The 14876-nt window shown below is 44.0% G+C and overlaps 1 non-coding gene across 1 annotated transcript; it reads right to left on the reverse strand.

The window, feature by feature from the left end:
* Positions 1-8518: 8518 nt before the first annotated feature.
* LOC119976882 lies at positions 8519-8718 on the reverse strand. Its single transcript, XR_005463043.1, has one exon. It is a non-coding gene; the product is annotated as a U2 spliceosomal RNA (small nuclear RNA).
* Between the last annotated feature and the right edge of the window lie 6158 nt (positions 8719-14876).

Below are 14876 nucleotides of genomic sequence, written 5' to 3' on the forward strand. Positions count from 1 at the left end.
GGCAGAGCAAAAATGTATATGCATAAAGAATTTGTTACAGCTAAATTTGCATGCTTCTGCGGTTGAATATATCAATATTTGAAAAGGCAGTCTGATCTGTAAATTATAATAGGTTAGTAACATCAAAGATGGTAGGAATTATATCGAATGGAAGAATGTACTTTGAAAACCTTCCAGAAACATTGTTATTGTACTCTCAGCTTTGATGTTTACTGATTGTCTTACCCACCTCTTGATTACAAACACGAGTTTATTTCAGAAAGAAACCACTTGTGGCAACATAAGGACTTTAAAGCTCTCCATGCTTGATTTTGTTTTAAAGGAATTCAATGCTTTAATGTGAGCCAGTGTCATTTGTGGTTCAAAGCAGGACAAGAGGCTGAGTGAGCTTCAAAATGGGGAGGGTGCAGATTTATAACTTTTCTGGATTTCGTGGAATTAATAAATCAGTAATTATTTCATATAATCTCTATTTAGACTGTACCGCAGAATATGTTAATACTTCTGCCCCACACGCAAGTGCTGATCACAATGTCACAACACTTTCAAGCTCATTTTCTAGCTATGTGTCACCTATTCAAAACCCTGCAATGTTCCAGGTCAGCAGTTGCATATTGTTTAATCCGAGATAAAAACAATTCCGTATTTTGAATATGCCCTGGATTCACGCCAAAATACAAATTCATGCATCAAATTTTGCTGTTGCTCTTTTCGATTCCAATGTCCCACCATTTTTGTGGTGCTCTTATTTCTGGACTATTAATCTCAGGGATAAATGGGAAATTGAAAATAATTATGGTCCAAGGTTAAAATATGTTTAGGTGGGTTTTATGGAACTAAGAATGTTACTAGCTCAAATTCACCCAAATCTTCTGCATGTCAAACTTTATTTGAAACAGGCTTTGGAGGTTTTTTTAATGAGGTCTTCGCTTCACTTCAATTTTATACAATGATCAACCAAAATAGTTATCTTCTGAATTAATTAGAATGATATCCGTTTTGTTTTGTGTTTTGAGTGTTTACATAACTCAGATGAGCTGGAGATCATGTTCAAACTCGCTTAAATAGTTAAGTCAAACTAAAATACTTATTAAAAAACTGTTTAAAAGAACAATGTCAGCATTGTTAATCATATGAATCTCGGTATAGCCTGTCTCTCCATGTATACATCACTTTCGTTCTGGCATATGAATTTGGCACTCAGGTTTTGTACCACATGTGTAGTTCCAAAGCCTTTGTTATTTGCCATTGATGGAAGAGAATACAACCCGACTCTCAAGAGGTTAATGTCCTACCAGGCAGCCATCCATTCGTTAGAACTTCTTCCATTAACCTCCTGATTAATTGACAATGATAAAGAAATTCTACCGTCACAGGAGAAACAGGCGCACACAGGCGTCGTGCATCCCCTCCACATTGGTAGAATTAAAGCATCTGTTTTCATAATGGAATGAATTTACACAGCTTATTGATTTCAATGTCTCCTGATCCCCCAATTTAAAATGTTCCTCCATGGGTTAAAATGTCCTTATGGTCTTTTTCCGCTCCATCTCTGCAACCTCCTCCATCTGTTCAACTTGCTTCCCCAATCCTCTTCTCCTCCCAAAAGTACTCTGCTACTCTGTCTCTGCCATTTTGTGCCTCCACCCTCCGCTTCACTCGCAATTCTTTTTATTCTTTCATGGGAGGTGACCACCGATGGCAAGATCAGCATTTGTTTTTTTCTAAATTTAGAATACCCAATTCATTATTTCTAATTAAGGGGCAATTTAGTGTGGCCAATCTACCAGCTTGCACATTTTTGGGTTGTGGGGGCGAAGCCCACGCAAACATGGGGAGAATGTGCAAACTACACACAGACAGGGAGTGACAGTGACCTAGTCAGTCAGTGACCTAGAGCCCGGTTCAAACCTGGGACCTCAGCGCCGTGAGGCCGCAGTGCTAACTCACTGCTTCATTACGCTGCCCAAGATCAGCATTTGTGACCCATGCCTAATTGCCCTTGAGAAGGTGGTGGTGAGCTGCCTTCTTAAACCACTGCAGTTCCTGTGGTCTAGGTATGCCTACTGTGCTTTAGAGTGGGAGTTCTAGGAGTTTGACCCAGCAACAGTGATGGAATGGCGATATATCTTCAAGTCAGGATGGTGAGTGACTTGGAGGGGAACTTCCAGCTGGTGATCTTTCCGTATCTCTGATGTCCTTGCCTTTCTAGATGGTAGTAGTTGTGGATTTGGAAGGTGTTGCCAAAGGAGCCTTGGTGAGTTCCTGCAATGCGTCTTGTAGATGGTATACACTGTTGCCACTGTGTGTTGGAGGTGGAGGGAGTGACTGTGGTAGGTTGCTTTGTCCTGGACGTTGTTCTTCTTGATGGAGTCACACTCATCCAGGCGAGTGGAATAAGTACTTTATCACACGCCTTTTGTTTTGTAAATTTAGTGTACCCAATTAATTTTTCCAATTAAGGGGCAATTTAGCATGTTGAATCCACCTATCCTGCACATCTTTGGGTTGTGGGGGCGAAACCCACGCAAACACGGGGAGAATGTGCAAAATTCACACGAACTGTGACCCAGAGCCGGGATCGAACCTGGGACATCGGTGCCATGAAGCAGCAGGGCTAACCCACTGCACCACCGTGCTGCCCATTTTATCACACTCCTGACCTGAGTCTTGTAGATGGGACAGACTTTGGGGAGTTACTCGCCACAGGATTCTGAGCATCTGACCTGCTCTTGTAACCACAGTATTTATATGAAATGAAAATTGCTTATTGTCACAAGTAGGCTTCAATTAAGTTACTGTGAAAAGCCCCTAGTCGCCACATTCCGGCGCCTGTCCGGGGAGGCTGGTACGGGAATTGAACCGTGCTGCTGGCCAGCTTGGTCTGCTTTAAAAGCCAGCGATTTAGCTGAGTGAGCTAAACCAGCCCCTATGCTGGTCCAGTTCTGATCAATTGTAACCATCAGTGTGTTGATGGTTAGATTTGCTCTTGTTGGAGATGGTCATTGCCTGTTATGTGTGGAGCATGACTGTTAATTTCGGGGCAGCATGGTGGCGCAGTTGGTTAGTCCTGCTACCTCACGGTGCCGAGGTCCCAGGTTCGATCCCAGCTCTGGGTCACTGTCCGTGTGGAGTTTGCACATTCTCCCCGTGTTTGCATGGGTTTCACCCCCACAAGCCAAAGATGTGCAGAGTAGGTGGATTGGCCAAGCTGAATTGCCCCTTAATTGGAAAAAAATTAAGGGTACTCTAAATTTATTTTTTAAAATGACTATTAATTGCCATTTATTCACCCAAGCCTGGGCATTGTCCATGCCTTGCTGCAGTTGGACATGGAATGCTTCAGCATTTGAGCAGTCACAAATAGTGCTGAACATTGTGCAATCATCAGCGAACATCTAGAACATAGAACAGTACAGCACAGAACAGGCCCTTCGGCCCTCAATGTTGTGCCGAGCCACGATCACCCTACTCAAACCCACATATCCACCCTATACCCGTAACCCAACAACCCCCCCCCCCCTTAACCTTACTTTTATTAGGACACTACGGGCAATTTAGCATGGCCAATCCACCTAACCCGCACATCTTTGGACTGTGGGAGGAAACCGGAGCACCCGGAGGAAACCCACGCACACAGGGGGAGGACGTGCAGACTCCACACAGACAGTGACCCAGCCGGGAATCGAACCTGGGACCCTGGAGCTGTGAAGCATTTATGCTAACCACCGTGCTACCCTGCTGCCCCCACTTCTGCTTCCACTTCTGATCTTATGATACAGGGAAGAAATTTAATGAAACAGGATGGTGAGTCCAAACATGTGCAGGTTAGGTGGATTGGCCATGATAGAATTGTGCCCTAGTGTTCAACGTGGATTGGCCATAATTGTCTCTTAATGTTCAAAAATATGCAGGTCAGGTGGGGTACGGGGACAGGGTAGGGGAGTGGGCCTAGGTAGAGTGCTCTTTAAGAGGGTAGGTACAGACTTAATGGGCTGAATGGCCTCTTTCTGCACTGTAGGAACTCTATAATTCTAAGCTGCTGAAAATGGGTGGACCTAGGAAACTGTCCTGAGGAATTCCTGCAATGATGCTGAGATGTTCGGTCTCCATCAACCACAAGCATCTTTTTTTTTCATAGAATTTACAGTGCAGAAGGAGGCCATTCGGCCCATCGAGTCAGCACCGCCTCTTGGAAAGAGCATCCTACCCAAGGTCACACCTCCACCCTATCCCCATAACCCAGTAATCCCACCCAACACTAAGGGCAATTTTGGACACTAAGGGCAATTTAACATGGCCAATCCACCTAACCTGCACATCTTTGGACTGTGGGAGGAAACTGGAGCACGCACACACGTTGAGAATGTGCAGACTCTGCACAGACAGTGACGCAAGCCGGGATTCGAACCTGGAACCCTGGAGCTGTGAAGCAATTGTGCTAACCACAATGCTACCGTGGTGCCCTGTGCTAGATATGACCCCAACAAGTGGAGAGTTTTTCCTGGTTTGCATTAACTTCAATTTTACTCACTATGAAATGACTGGATGTTCAGTACAGTCACTTTCATCTCACCTTTTGAGTTCAGCTCTTTTGTTCATGTTTGGACCAATTTTCCACATTGTTGGGTGGATGCCAGTGTTGTAACTGTACTGGAACAGTTTGCTGGGTGAAAGGCTGTTTCTGGAGCCCAAATGTTTAGTACCATTGCCAGGATGTTCCGAAGATGCTTGGCCTATACTGCATCCAGTGCCTTTGGCCATTGCTTGATAACACATGATATGAATCCAATTGGCTGAAGACTTACATATATGATGGTGAGACCTGAGGACAAGGATGAAATGGATCATCCTTGTGGCTAAAGATTGTTGCGGATTTTTCAGCCTTGTTGTTTGCACTGACAGCTGGGCTCCTCCATCATTGAGGATAGGTATATTTGTGAAGCATACCTCTCCTATTGGTTAATTGTCCAACACCATATACAATTGGATGCAGTAGGACTGCAGAGCCTGGTTCTGATGTGTTAGTTGTGGAATTGCTTCATTTTGTCTATTGCATGCTGCTTCCACTGTGTAGAATGCTTGTCATTCTTTGTTGTAACTTCACCAGTTTGGCACCTTACTGGTAGCTATATCTTCAGCTGCCCAAGCCCCCTGCACTAGAATACACCCCTGAACACTTATGTAGCCCCGACATACTCTTTCTTTAAGATCTTCATAAAACTCACCAAAGAATTTGTCATTCTTCATACTTTTTTTAGTTGCACCTCTGTGAATCATCTTAAGATGTTCAGCTACCTTATGGATCCCACATGAATGCAACATTGGTTTGGTTGTTTGCCTTTGAAAAGGGGAGAGCTTCTGAAGTGTTCTCAAGAGAGTTTTCTTGGTCAGTATGTTTCTGGCCTAATGAGGAAGGAGGCATTGCTGCATCTGGTTCCAGGAATGAGGTGGGTCAGGTGGATGAGGCAGCAGCAAGCTAACATTTACAGGAACATGATCACAGTGCCATACGATTTAGCTGAGATTTGGAAAAGGTCAGGGAGCAATCCAGGGTTTAAAAAATCATTTGGGGGAATACCAATTTTAGCGGGAGAGAAGAGATCTGTTCTGGATAAATTTAAATTAAAGATTGAATGACAAAACTATCAAGTAACAATGGATTGCTTTTAAAGTGGAAATGGTTTGGGTACAGGTGAAGTACATTCCCGTTAGCGGAAAGGTAAAAAAACTCGGATCTTCCTGAATAATGAAAATGATAAGAGAGTAAGATGGAAAAGAAAAGAAATGTCACATTGATATTGCAAGTAAGAACCAGGCAGAATTTGTGAACTTCTGAGAAGAAGTGAAGAAGTGAGAAGCAAAGACTGAATATGAGAAGAGTTTGCCTGTTAATATAATAGGGAATCCAAAAGTTTTCTCTCGGCATAAAAATTGTAAAAGGAGGGATGGGATTGATTAGGGACCAAAAAGGAGATCTAGATATGGAGGCAATGTATGGCCAAGGCACTAATTAAGTATTTTCAAGCTGCCTTAAAGAAGTAAAAATATGTTGCAACATTATAATGAAAGAGGAGGAAGTTGAGTCACTGGTTGGGCTCAAAATTGAAAAAGAGGAGGTATTAGAATGGCTGGCTGTAATTAAAGACGATGAATCACCAGGACCAGATGAGGTGTATTTGAGAATACTGAGATAAGTAAGGGTGTAAATTGCCAATGTACTGACCATCATCTTCTAGTCTTCTTTGGAAACCGAGATGCTGCCAGACAACTGGAGAATTGTGAGTGTTACACCGTTGTTCAAAAAGGACATAAGCATAATCCCAGAAATTATAGGCCTGTCAATTTAACCTCCAAGGTGGGAACATTGTGAGAAAAAATACGTTTGGACAAAATTAGCAGCCACCTGGACAAATGTGGATTAATTATGGAATGCCAGTATGGATGTGTTAAAGTCAATTTGTGTTTAACAAACATATTTGAGTTTTTGAAGATACAACAGAGAGGATTGATGAGGGTAATATGGTTGATGTGGTGTACATGGATTTCCAAAAGGTGCTTGATAAAGTGCCACATTTATAAGTATGTCAGCAGTCAAAGCCCATGAAATAAAAGGTACAGTTGCAGCATGCCTACAAAGTTGTCTGAGTGACAGGAAACCGAGGGTAGTGGTGAACCAGAGGAAGCTGATGGCTTCATCAAGCGTTGGTCCTAGCACCATTGCATTTTTTAATATATATTAATGATCTGTACTTGGGTGTGCAGAGCACAGTTTCAAAATTTGCAGATGAGACAGAGCTGCAGCACAGAGGGATTTGGGAAACCGTGTACATAAATCACAAAAAACTAGCATGTATGTTCACATAGGGAAGGCAGATGGCATTTTGGCTTCTACTTCAAAAGGAATGGAGCATAAAAATAGGGAAGTCCTGCTAAAACTATACAAGACATGAGTTAGACCACACCTGGAATACTGTGAACAGTTTCGGTCCCCTTATCTAAGGAGCGATACACTTACATTGGAGACAGTCCAGAAAAGGTTCATTAGGTTGATCCCAGGTATGGAGGGATTTTCTAATGAGGAGGGGTTAAGTAGGTTGGGCCTGTAGTCAGTGGAATTTAGAAGAATCATTTTTAAAAATAAATTTAGAGTACCCAATTAATTTTTTCCAATTATGTGGCAATGTAGTGTTGCCAATCCACCTATCCTGCACATCTTTTGGGTTTTGGGAGCGAAACCCACGCAAACACAGGGAGAATGTGCAAACTCCACACGGACAGTGACCCAGAGCCGGGATCGAACCTGGGACCTCAGCGTTGTGAGGCAACGTGCTAACCACTTGTGCACCATGCTGACGCCGAATTTAGAAGAATCTTATTGAGACATATAAGATTCTCAGGGGGCTTGTCAGGTAGATGCTGAGAGTTGTTTCCTCTTGTTGGAGAGTCCAGGATCAAGAGGACATAATCTCAGAGTAAGGGATCGACCATTTAAGACGGACATGAGGAGGAATTTATTCTCTCAGAGGGTCATGAATCTTTGGAATTCTTTACTGCAGAGAGCTATCGAGGTTGGGTCATTAAGTATGTTCAAGGCTGAGATAGATGGTTATGGGGATAAGGCGGGAAAGTGGAATTGAGGATTATCATATCAGATCTACCCATCCCCGGGTCACTGCCAGTGTGGAGTTTGCACATTCTCCCCGTGTCTGCGTGGGTTTCACCCTCACAACCCAAAAGATGTGCAGGTTAGGTGGATTGGCCACACTAAATTGCCCCTTAATCGGGAAAAAAATAATTGGGTGCTCTAAATTTATAAAAAGAAATCTAAATAAATCATATCAGATCTGTCATGATCTTATTGAATGTCGGACTAGACCCGATGGGCTGAAAGGCTTATTTCTTCTCCTACATCTGGTCTTATGACACAAAGCGTTGCATTATTATAAGCTGTGAGGACGATAATGATACCTTTTCAAGGGGATGTAGACAGGGCGGTGGAATGGTCAGGCATGTGGAAGATGAAAGATGCGAGCAATGTGAAAGGTTTGCAGTTATGGGGAAAAGATGAGGGAAAGGAGTCAAACTGATTTGCTCTTGCTGGCATAGACATGAGGGTCGAATTGTAGCAATTCAATGATTCCAAAAGAATAAAATGCAAATATAGGACTTGATCCTGAAAGTTGATCTTCAGAGTGATCAATACACGGAAGAAACTCATATAGAATAATCATGTAATCTTGGCAATTAACTGAAATCATTATATCCTTGTAAAGCCTCATTTCTCCATACTTTTCGAAGAATTCAAGAATAAATAATAAGAATCAACTTCCTGGCTCTTCTGCATTGCCTGTAGCTTTTCAATGTCTGAGTGCAATATTAAAAATGTGGTCTGACCTGAACATTCTTTAGTTTGACCATGACTTCCTCCTCCAACCTATACTGTTATGGCTATGTAGTTCAAAATTTTATTGGCATTGCTGATTCCTGCCTTGTATGAACTTATTTTTTATTTTATTACTTTTTCTGAGTTACAAAGCCAGGGCTCAGAGTGTGGACAGGGGCGAATCCCTAATCCAGTTCCTTGCCTGCTCCAAAAACCAATTCAAATTCAAATTGAATCCAATTCATGGTCCCGACAAGAGAGACATACCAGGTCTGAGCCAAAAGGCAGAGCAGATACTGCACTTGATCTGAGCCAAAAGGTCAAGAAGCGATCTTGTATGAACTTATTGAGCATCAGGACTATCAAGACTCTTTGATTTCTTGCAACTTGATCCACAGTTATTTCATAACCAACTTAGAATACCCAATTCATTTTTTCCAATTAAGGGCCAATTGAGTTTGTTCAATCCACCTACCTTGCACATCTTTGGGTTGTGGGGGCGAGACCCACGCAAACACGGGGAGAATGTGGAAACTCCACAAGGACAGTGATCCAGAGCCGGGATCGAACCTGGGACCTCGGCGCCATGAGACTGCAGTGCTACCACTGCGCCACTGTGCTGCCCTATATTAAATTATTCTGACCATGAAGCCATCAAAGTCCAGCCCTAGCTTATGTTGATAAAGCCAATTTCAGTAGGTCAGCATTCTTATTAATGCCCTCCTGTGGTAATGTCACCTCTGTGTGTATCGTGAATGCCCATAGGTCGTGTCCTATCTTACTGACCTATTGGTTGAATGTCTGTGTGTCATGTCTCTGGTGCTCCCTCTAGTGTCTAGCTAGTCTACGTGTACTTACATTAACCTCTTCTGTATTTACAGTGATGCATATCACCACATCCCCCTTTTCTCGTGTTACATATTTTCTGTACGGCGTTAAAGAAAATTGAACGAAAAAGGTAGATAAGTGATGGTATGTACAAGTTACGATAACAGTGATCATTAAACAATACATCCAAATCATATGCATGAGTCCAAAATTCATCAATTATTATGGTCAAGTGTCTTTCTTGTTTGGTTGGTGAGGTGGTGATGTTGATGGTGGCATTGCTTTGTAAACGCCGGCAGTGTCCCTGTGCGTAAGGAACCAAGAAGTGGTCACATCACTTTGTTGTCTGATTTGGAGTCTTTTTTTCTTCTGATGCTTGCGGTAGCGACGTTTGATGGCATCTGTCCTGAAAGCCATGTTGCTTGTTGGTAGTGCAGCAAACGTGAATTGGTAAGATGTATCATCCTGCCATGGTATGACATTGTACTGAGCTGAGCAGTAACGGTGCCCCTCATGGGCAGAGTTGTACCATGTCATACCAGTCGTAGCTCCGTTGGTGTAGTCTTTGTCGTGCTTGCTGTCGACGTAGTTTCCATTGGTATGTCTCTCGTTATTATCGTTGATGTGGTTCTCATAGGTTGTGTTGTCGTTTTGGATGGTTCTGTTGTTGTGTTTGCTGCCCTCAAGGACCACACTCTGTGGATAATATGAGTCCTTCACACAGTTACTTGTGTCAGCGTGCTTTGTGGCATCTACTGTTTTTATGAGCGTGCCGTCACTGAGTTTGCGGCGCTCCCCATCTGGAGTCATGTCCGGCTTACTTGAATCAGCTTTGGTTTGTCGATTCTCCCTGTCTGGAGTCATTGCAGGCTCACTGGAGTCAGCTGAGATTTCTTGATGCTCCACGTCTGGAGTCAAAACATTCAGGAATGCATTTGCTTGTGGAGAGGCTCGAGCGAATGAGGTTTGAAGTAACGTGGTGTCACCGGAGTCACCAGTAGTCTCACTGTGATCATCGAGTGCCTCTGTACACACTAGCTGAGGTCTGTCACATTGCACATCTTGCCTGGGAAGTGGGATGCCATCGTCACTTGTCTAACATAGTGGATAGAGCCTCAGTAGCTTCTTGTTGTTCAGTTGAGCTGGGTAGACTGTCAGAGTCTTCTTCTGGTGGCTCAAACAATCTGAGTGGACTGTCATAGTCACTTTGTTGTTCACTGGAGCGTGGTAGACTGTCATAGTCTTCTTGCTGTGCACTTGAGCATGGCAGACTGTCATAGTCTTTCTGTTGTTCACTTGAGCGTGGCAGACTTGCATCGTCTGCTGCTGGTTGCTCAAGAGGAGGTTGCTAGACCCTCATGGTCTTGTTCATGCAAGGACTGCACTTTGGAGTCCTGCGTTGCTTCTATCGTGGAGGCTGTCCACGAGCTCACTGGAGGCTTGTGTGAGTCACTTCTTGTTCATGCAAGGACTGCGGTGTGGAGTCTTGCATCGCTTTCTGTGTGGAGGCTGGGACCCTTTGTGGTGCGTGCACCACTCTCTGTGTGGCAGCAGGCCGCTCTCTGTGGGCTTGTACCGCTCTCTGTCGCTTGACGTCAGGCCGCAGCATAATCCTGCACTCACGAGTCGGGATGTCATATATGCTGGACTAAAGATTCCCCAATCCGAAGAACTCGTCGTCAGGGTCGTCAATGTACAACACGTCTAGTTGTGGTTCGGAGGTGGGGTAGCCACCAGCCAAGGTGAAATGTTCGTCTGAGTCGTTGTCTTCTAGGACCATATCATCACTTTTTGTGTCGGAGCTGGCATTGGGCTCGCGATGTCCAAAGAAGAATTCAAGGTCTGAGTCATAATCTTCAAGGACTGTATCATCTCTTTGGACGGTGCTAATTGCTTGTTGCAGGGTTCAGCAGAAGTTACTTTCAGTTACCGTCAGCTGGTAAAATTTCAGACATTGTGTTGTTGTTCCAGGTGAAAGAATCAGGCTTTATGGCTTTAAATTTTTTTTTTGTGTTTTGGGACATTTCCCGTTTAAGTGGATGTGGCCTGTGGCCTCTGATGTCATGGCCCGTGTGACGTAGGTCGTAGGAAGTGATTGTGCATGCTCAGATCGCTGTTCCTTTACTTGGGGCCTTTTTCTCAACTGCGCATGTACAGCACCTTTACCAAGATGGCCGCCAATCAAAATTGTCATTCTCTGCTCCGGGACCTCGGCCTCGTGGTGAGTACTGGCGCCCCTCTTACCGTTTTCAGTTGGTTTGTTTTCCTCGCAGTATTGTTCGAATTTGTCCAGGACTGCCTGGAAGTCGCTCCTGTTTTGCCCTTTGGAGAACTTGAATGTTTTGAAGATTTCTTCTGCTCTTGCACCCACGATGGTGAGCTGAAGCTCTGTCTTTTCAGCACCGGCCATGTCTTGTAGGTCGGCTGCTATCAGGAATATCTCAAACCTTTGCCTGAATGCACACCAGTTTTCACTGAGATTGCCGTGGCACCTGAGCCGCTGTGTAACCAGAATCTCGATCCTCTTGCCTGGGTGTTGTTGCTGGTTGTCACTGTTTGCTGAGTTGTAACTATATGAATTGAAACAGTTACTCACTGGTACCATGTCATGTTGTGCTCTTGACTTGGCATAAGCTGCTTCCTTGATGTGCACTCTGACAAAGGAAGGTTCAGACGTGGAGATAGCTTCAACACGTTTATTAAACTATTAACAATTCTCCTACTTGGATTTGACTCTACTGTTAATCCTTCTATAGCTACTCAGACTGATGAACCAGTCTGCTACAATCAACGTGGTGGGTATGACTTGTTTCAAATCAACCCTGTGTACTCACTGAGAGTCTCTACTGGAAAGAGGAAGATCATGTGTGCTGTGTCCTTTTATATGGGTTGGTGTAATGCCCTCCTGTGGTAGTGTCACCTCTGTGTGTATCGTGAATGCCCATAGGTCGTGTCCTATCTTACTGACCTATTGGTTGAATGTCTGTGTATCATGTCTCTGGTGCTCCTTCTAGTGTCTAGCTAGTCTACGTGTACTTACATTAACCCATTCTGTATTTACAGTGATGCATATCACCACAGAGTATGGGACATTAATTGTAAAGTGTGATTCAGTGAGTATGACTCTTGTCAGGTTGTTGCTAGTCTGTTGGTTAGCTCTCCCAAGTTGCCAGACGTTGGTGAGCAAAGTTTTATAGGATCAACTAGCCTTTGTTATGTTCAGTGCCTTAGCCAATACTGGGTGGTCCTGGCTGTATTATTCTTTTCCACGGTGGTTTGATGATAGCTTGCTGGGACAGTTCAGATGGCAGGTTAGAAATCAAGCACATTTCTGTGTGCATAGATTCACATGCAAGCCAGATCAGGTATTGATGATAGCTTTCCTAAAGGATATTGGTGAACTAAATGAGTTGAACACCAATCAGTAGTTCCATGACCACTATTACTCAGACTAACTTTATAATTCCAGATTTGTTTATGAAATTGAATTTGAATCACCTCAGCTGCTGTGGTGGAATTTGGACCTGTCGCTGGAGAATTAGTCTAAATTTGTTGGATTACTAGTCCAGTAATGATACCAATAAACTATTATTCTACTGGTACAATAGCTGTGAGCTTAACGTTTCAAAGAAGCTGTCCATTGTGTTCATGTAACTCCTTTTTTTCCATTTGTACAGCCACGGGATGTGGGCATCATTGACTAGGTCAGCATTTATTTTTCATCCCTAGCAGCCATTGAGATGGGATGGTGAGCAGACATCTTGATCTGCTGTAGCCCTTGCGGTGTAAGTGCACCCACAATGCTGTTAGGAAGGGAGTTCATGGATTTTGGCCCAGCGACAGCAAAGAAATGGTAATACATTTCCAAGTCAGAATGGTGCATGTATTGGAAGGGAACTTGCATGCAGAGTTTTGGTGCAGAGTTTGGTGTCCTGCCCTTGTTTCTCTCGATGTTGGAGGTTAAGAGTTTGGATGGTGCCATCAAAGAAGCCTTGGTGAGTTACTGCAGTGCATCTTGTCTCTAGTACACACTACTGCCACTGTGCATTGGTGGTAGAGGGAATGAATATTGAAGGTGATGGATCAAGGTTGATTGGAGGTGTCAGTCATGTAGACTGCATTTTCCAAGATGTTCTTGAGTGTTGTTGGATCTGCATTCATTGAGGCACGTGAATAGTATTCTACCAAACCCCTTACTTGTGCCTTGCAGATGGTGGACAGACTTTAGGGAGTCAGGAGGTGAGGTACTCTCCCAGAGTCCCCAATCTTTGACCTACCTTTGAGCCATAGTATTTATGTCGCTAGTCCAGTTCAGTTCCTGCTCAATGGTATCACCCAGGATGTTGATGGTCAGGGATTCTGTGCTGATAACGACATTGAATGTCAATGGGAGATGGTTAGATCCCATCTTCTTGGAGTTGCCCATTGCCTGGCACTTATAGAACATAGAACATAGAACAGTACAGCACAGAACAGGCCCTTCGGCCCTCGATGTTGTGCCGAGCAATGATCACCCTACTTAAACCCACATAACCCGTATACCTGTAACCCAACAATCCCCCCATTAACCTTACACTACGGGCAATTTAGCATGGCCAATCCACCTAACCCGCACATCTTTGGACTGTGGGAGGAAACCGGAGCACCCGGAGGAAACCCACGCACACACGGGGAGGATGTGCAGACTCCGCACAGACAGTAACCCAGCCGGGAATCGAACCTGGGACCCTGGAGCTGTGAAGCATTGATGCTAACCACCATGCTACCGTGAGGCCCCTTATGTGGCACAAATGTTACTTGCCATTTATCCACCAAAGCCTAAATGTTGACCGGGTCTTGCTGCATTTGGACATGGACTTTTTCAGTGCTTGAGGAGGCAGAATGGTCCTGAGCATTGTGCAACATCCCCACTTCTGCCCTTATGTTGGCGGGAAAGTCAATGATGAAGCAGCTGAAGATAGTTGGGTTTAGGGCACTATTGAGGGATGTTGTTTATATCTCAATAAGTTTAATGAAGTCTTCATAGTCTTTAGAAGGTTATGTAAGCCTTCTTGACTCTTAGAACGACCTGTCCATCACCACACTGACCCCTCAGTATGGGCCATGTGTCCTTCTACATCAATGTGCGGACAGTTGTAAACTCAGTTCCACATTCACCCAATATGTGCCAGACCCTTGAACCTCAGCTCCTCACAAGTCTTCATCCAATGTATTTAGTGTTATACTTGTTTACTTCATGTCTTACATTGCTATTACTATCATACATTTACATTGCCATTACCATACTATCACTACTCCATCTCCCCCCCCGTTTAAGTCCTTGAATTCAAAGTATTAGTTGCTCTGGAGTCATTATAACCGTACCATATCTCGTTTGCGCCACTGTCAGATGAACGTTAGGTTCTGCTGTTGCTGGTCCTTCCTGTATGTTTTTGAGGTTGCTCTGGCATCTGAGTACTTTCCTCGATATCTCTGCATTGCACAATGGAAATGGGTGGTCAAGAAGGTGAGCAGGAAACTCTCCCTGTTTCTCTTGAATGTGCCCTCTGCAATAACAACGAGGTCGGAGCAAGGTTGCTCCTCGTTCATTCTAATGATGGCACCTGCTCTCTCGAGGTCTTTAATCTGGACTTTGTCACTTTTCAGTAATTGTGGCAAGTAT

Source organism: Scyliorhinus canicula, chromosome 13, assembly GCF_902713615.1.
Source record: "Scyliorhinus canicula chromosome 13, sScyCan1.1, whole genome shotgun sequence".
Classification (NCBI taxonomy): Eukaryota; Metazoa; Chordata; class Chondrichthyes; order Carcharhiniformes; family Scyliorhinidae; genus Scyliorhinus; species Scyliorhinus canicula.